Source organism: Nycticebus coucang, chromosome 10 (genome assembly GCF_027406575.1).
Source record: "Nycticebus coucang isolate mNycCou1 chromosome 10, mNycCou1.pri, whole genome shotgun sequence".
In the NCBI taxonomy this organism is placed as follows: Eukaryota; Metazoa; Chordata; class Mammalia; order Primates; family Lorisidae; genus Nycticebus; species Nycticebus coucang.
The window spans coordinates 116,615,640-116,622,130 of NC_069789.1; positions in this window are offsets into that span (position 1 = coordinate 116,615,640).

A 6,491-nucleotide genomic window follows, 5' to 3' on the forward strand; every position below is an offset into this window, starting at 1 on the left:
TGTGGTTTCACATGTAACATATAGGATATTTTTTTGAGAGGCTTTTCCTCTATTCCTCACTCCCATAAAGAGCCTCAGGAGTGTGAATTCTTACATGGACTATGAGTTTGAGAGAACATTGAAGGTATTTCCAAGTTCCCTAGATTCACAGTTTCTCTCTAGCATGAGGACAAAATGTCTACTCAAGATGAATAAAGATGAAAGGCTTTCCATAGACCTCACATTCACAGGGTTTCTTTTCAGTGTTAAGTCTCATATTTCTGTAAGATATGAAAGTTCAGGCAAGATGTACATTAACTCATTGAGCTCCCTCCCAATATATGTTCAGTGTGGTGAGAAAATTAAGCTTTTCCCCCATTCCTTTCATTCACAGGAGTTCTTTCTGTGAGTCCTGAGATGGCTTTTAAGTCCTGAATGAATGTTTTCCCACATTCTCACACTTACAGGGTTTCTCTCCAGTGTGAGTCTTTATGTATATAGTAAGTTTTGAGGACTTACCGAAGGCTTTCCTACATTCCTCACATTCATAGGGCTTCTCCACAATGTGCCTTCCTAAATGTTTATTAAGGTGTAAAGAATATCGGAAGGCTTTCCCACATATCTTACATTTATAGGGTTTCTTTCCTGTGTGAATTATCAGATGTCGCTTGAGGAATGACTGATAAATGACAGCTTTTCCACATTTGTGACATTTATCATTTTTCTCTCCAGTACTAATTCTCCTACGTGAATCAGAATGCAGAATGCAGGTAGAGGTTTTTCCACTTTGATGATTATCATTTGCCTCTGCAGTATAGGACTGCATCTGCACAGCCTGGAAGGGGGATATTTCTGCAGGTGTTTTCACACTTATTAAATCATACCTTTTCTGTCCAAAGTGAGTCCTGTGTACCCTAATGGATAAGTCTTCAATAAAGGCTCTTCCTACTGGATTCCATTCATGAATCTTGGCTCCCCTGACAATTCTATTATGTATGTAATGTGCATTGTTCTGATTGCCAAGCTCTGTGTTTGATTTCAGCTCTGTTTGAGTTCTCCCACATGGTGAAACATATTGAACATTCTGCCACAGGACTCTATCATATTCATTGTCTTTATATGTTTTTTGACTATTGTTTAAGACCAGATTATATTTCAAAATATTTGAGTCACATTTTGGGGTATAGTTTCTCATAGAATCTCCCTCCCTGTGAAGGCACTGACTTTGAGCTAGAATTTTTCCTCATTTTGTGATATTCAGATTTTAACTGGAGGTATGTCTTTCTCATGGGAAACTGCAACTTGTGTCACATTTTGCGTTCTCTGTTTGCAAGATTCCTCTATTTTGTAGACTTTACAGTCTTCTAATGTGGAGGGCCACAAATTGCTGCTCATGAGACATACTATGTTCTCATCATGAAATGTTCTTTTGGCAAGAATGTCCTATGGCGGGATTGTGTCTTTGGTGTGATGTTGTGTCACCCAGTCTGAAATAAAGTGGCAGAAAAAATTAAAAATAAAAGTGGGTCAGACATGATAAAATAAGGCAATGCCCTTGCAGATTTCTTTCTTTCTTTTTTTTTTTTTTTGACAGAGTCTTACTCTGTGCCCTGGGTTGAGTGCCATGGCATCATAGCTCACAACCTCAAACTCCTGGGCTCAAACAATCCTCCTCCCTCAGCCTCCTGAGTAGCTTGGACTACAGGTGCCCACCACAACACCTGGCTAGTCTTTTTCTACTAGACGGGGTCTCACTCTTGCTTAGACTGGTCTTGAACTTGCGAGCTCAAGAAATCCACACATTTCAGCCTCCCAGAGTGCTAGGATTACAGGCATGAGCCACCTTGCCTGGCCCCTTGCAGATTTCTTTTCAAATGTTCACCCAATGTCTGTGAGAATATGTGAAAGGGAAGAAAGTGAGAGTAAATGAGCAGAGAAAGGCATTAGAGATTTGGGTTGTGGAAGGAATTGGCTTTTGGTAAGGTCAGGGGTTCAATAAGGACAGTGTGTTACTAAGAAATGGTTCTGCAGATATCAAGGAAATAATTGGGAATGTCAAGTGGAAGAGAATTGGGCAAATAGTTTACATCTAATTTTCTTTTTATTATGTTGCCCAGGCTATTGTGCAATGGCTATTCACAGGTGAGATCATAGGATACTACAACCTCAAACTACTGGGCTGAAGTGATCTTCCTACCTCAGCCTTCCCAGGAGCTGGGACTACAGGTGCCTGCCACAACATCCAGCTCCATGAAAAAGCTTAAATTTTCAGTTTTAAAGAGGGAAGGGGACAGGTTTTTCTTTGAGAAAAGATGGATATGTAGGCTTGGTGCCGGTACCTTAGTGGCTAGGGCACCGGCCACATACACTAGAGCTGGTGGGTTTGAATCCAGCCCAGGCCTGCCAAACAACAATGACAACTGGCAACCAAAAAATAGCCAGGTGTTGTGGTGGGCACCTGCAGTCCCAGCTATCTGGGAGGCTGAGGCAAGAGAGTTGCTTAAACCCAAGAGTTTGAGGTTGCTGTGAGCTGTGATGACACGGAACTCTACTGAGGATGACAGCTTGAGACTCTGTCTCAAAAAAAAAAAAAGAGAGAAAAGAAAAAAGGAATATGAGAGAAGATGGGTAGAAGTCAAAAAATGTAAACTCTTTGTACCTGACAAATCTTAAATGCTGATGAGTGTTGGCCTTCCTCTAAGATAAAATGGGTACTTTTTAAAAAATAGAGGCAAAATTCACATGACATAAAATTAACTATTTTAAGGTGTACAATTCAGTGGGATTTAGTACAGTCACATTGTTGTGCAACTATCATTTCTACCTAATTTCTGGACATTTTCATTACCCAAAAAGCAAACCTCACACCCATTAAGCATTGTTCCCTCTGTCCTCCTCCCTCCAGCACCCTGGCAACCACTAATCTACTTTCTGTCCCTATGGATTTGTCTATGGACATTTCACATAGATGGAATCGTACCATCTTTAGCTGCCCGTGTCCAGCTTTGCTCTCTCAGCATGTCTTCAAGGTTCGTCTGTATTGTAGCATGTATCAGAATGTCACTCCTCTGGCCAAATAATAGTCCACTGTACAGAGAGACCACTTTTTATTTTTATTTTTATTATTTTTTGAGACAGAGCCTCAAGCTGTCACCCTGGGCAGAGGGCTATGGCATCACAGCTCACAGCAACGTCCCACTCCTGGGCTCAAGCGATTCTCCTGCTTCCACCTCCCAAGTAGCTGGGACTACAGGTGCCCGCTACAACGCCCAGCTATTTTGTGGTTGCAGCCGTCATTGTTGTTTGGCGGGCCGGGGCTGGATTTGAACCTGCCACCTCAGGAGTATGTGGCTGGTGCCTTAGCCACTTGAGCCACAGGTGCTGAGCCAAGAGACCACTTTTTAATTCTCTTTTCATACAATGACATTGGGTTGTTTCCACCTTTTGGCTATTGTGAATAATGCTGCTGTGAACACTGGTACACATTTATTTGTTTGAACACCTGTTTTCAGTTCCTTTAGGCAGATACCTAGGAGTGGAATTGTTACATCTTTTTTTTTTTTGCAATCATGGGGCACCATAAAGGTCTTATATACAATTTGACATATTTACATCACACTGTTTAACATAGCCTTCCTGGCATTTTCTTAGTTATTGTGTTAAGACATTTATATTCTACATTTAGTAAGTTTCACATTTACACTTGTAAGATGCACCATAGGTGTGATCCCACCAATCACCCTCCCTCTGCCCATCCTCCCCCCTCCCCTCCCCTGCCTCTCCCCCTTCCCCATATTCTTAGGTTATAACTTTCATATGAAAGCTATAAATTAGTTTCATAGTAGGGCTGAGTACATTGGATACTTTTTCTTCCATTCTTGAGATACTTTACTTAGAAGAATATGTTCCAGCTCCATCCATGTAAACATGAAAGAGGTAAAGTCTTTATCTTTCTTTAAGGCTGCATAATATTCCATGGTGTACATATACCACAATTTATTAATCCATTCGTGGATCGATGGGCACTTGGTCTTTTTCCATGACTTAGCAATTATGAATTGGGCTGCAATAAACATTCTGGTACATATATCTTTGTTATAATGTGATTTTTGGTCTTCTGGGTATATACCTAGTAGAGGAATTGTAGGATAGAATGGTGGGTCTATTTTTAGATCTCTAAGTGTTCTTCAAACATCTTTCCAAAAGGAATGTATTAATTTGCATTCCCACCAGCAGTGTAGAAGTGTTCCCTTTTCTTCACATTCACGCCAGCATCTCTGGTCTTGGGATTTTATGATACGGGCTAATCTTAGATGATATCTCAAAGTAGTTTTGATTTGCATTTCTCTGATGATTAAGGATGATGAGCATTTTTTCATATGTCTTTAGGCCATGTGCCTGTCTTCTTCAGAGAAGTTTCTCTTCAAGTCCCTTGCCCAGCCTGAGATGGGATCACTTGTTCTTTTCTTGCTAATACGTTTGAGTTCTCTGTGGATTCTAGTTATTAAACCTTTGTCAGAGACATGACCTGCAAATATCTTCTCCCATTCTGAGGGCTGTCTGCTTGCTTTACTTAATGTGTTCTTGGCTGTGCAGAGGTTTTTTAGTTTGATCAGGTCCCAGTAGTGTATTTTTGAAGCTGCTTTAATTGCCCAGGGGGTCCTCCTCATAAAATATTCGCCCAGACCGATTTTTTCAAGAGTTTTTCCTGCACTTTCTTCCAGTATTTTTATAGTTTCATGTCTTAAGTTTAAATCTTTAATCCAGTGAGAGTCTATTAGTTAATGGTGGAAGGTGTGTGTCCAGTTTCAGTCTTCTACAGGTCGCCAGCCAGTTCACCCAGCACCATTTGTTAAATAGGGAATCTTTTCCCCACTGAATATTTTTAATTGGCTTGTCAAAGATCAAATAATGGTAAGTAGCTGGGTTCATCTCTTGGTTCTCTATTCTGTTCCAGACATCTACTTCTCTGCTTTTTGTGCCAGTACCATTCTGTTTTGATCACTATCGATTTATAGTATAGTCTGAGGTCTGGTAGTGTGATTCCTCCTGCTTTGTTTTTTATTTCTCAGTAATGTCTTGGCTATTTGAGTTTTTTTCTGATTCCATATGAAATGGAGTACTATTTTTTCAAGATCTTTTAAGTATGACAGTGGAGCTTTAATAGGGATTGCATTAAAATTGTATATTGCTTTGGGTAGTATGGACATTTTAACAATGTTGAGTCTTCCCAGCCATGAGCAAGGTATGTTTTTCCATTTGTTAACATTTTCAGCTATTTCTTTTCTTAGAGTTTCATAGTTCTCTTTATAGAGATCTTTCATGTTCTTTTGTTAGATAAACTCCCAAATATTTCATCTTCTTTGGCACTACTGTGGACAGAATAGAGTCCTTGACTGTTTTTTCAGCTTGACTATTGTTGGTATATATAAAGGCTACTGATTTATGGATGTTGATTTTGTAACCTGAGATGCTGCGCTATTCCCTGATCACTTTTAAGTGTTTTGTAGTAGAATCCCTGGTGTTTTCCAGATATACAATCATATCATCTGCGAAGAGCGAAAGTTTGATCTCATCTGACCATATATGGATACCCTTGACTGCCTTTTTTCCTCCCCTAATTGCGATGGCTAAAACTTCCATTACAATGTTAAAGAGCAGTGGAAGCAATGGACAACCTTGCCTGGTTCCTGATGTGAGTGGAAATGATTTCAATTTAACTCCATTAAATACTATATTGGCTGTGGGTTTGCTGTAGATGGCCTCTATCAGTTTAAGAAAAATGTCCCTTCTATACCAATTTTCTTAAGTGTTCTGATCATAAAGTGATGCTGGATATTATCAAAGGGTTTTTCTGCATCAATTGAGAGAATCATATGGTCTTTGCTTTTTAATTTGTTTATGTGCTGAATTATATTTATAGATTTACGTACATTGAACCAGCCTTGAGACCCTGGATAAAAACAACTTGGTCATGATGTATAATTTGTTTGATGCGTTACTGGATTCTGTTTGTTAGGATCTTGTTGAATATTTTTGCATCAATATTCGTTAGAGATATTGGTCTATAATTTCTTTTCTTGTCAGGTCTTTTCCTGGTTGGGGATCAAGGTGATGTTTGCTTCATGGAATGTGTTGGGTAGTATTCTTTCTCTTTCTATATTTTGGAAAAGATTAAGTAATATAGGTACTAGTTCCTCTTTAAAGGTTTGGTAGAATTCTGATGTGAAGCCATCTGGTCCCAGGCTTTTCTTTGTAGGGAGATTTTTTATCATTGATGCTATTTCAGAAGTTGATATAGGCCTGTTTAATATTTCCACTTCATTCTTGCTAACTCTGGGAAGGTGGTGTGGGTCCATGTATTTGTCCATTTCCTTCAAATTTTCGTATTTCTGAGAATAGAGTTTCTTGTACTATTCATTAAGGATTTTTTTTTTTTTGAGACAGAGCCTCAAGCTCTCACCTTGGATAGAGTGCTATGGCATCATAGCTCACAGCAACCTCCAACTCCT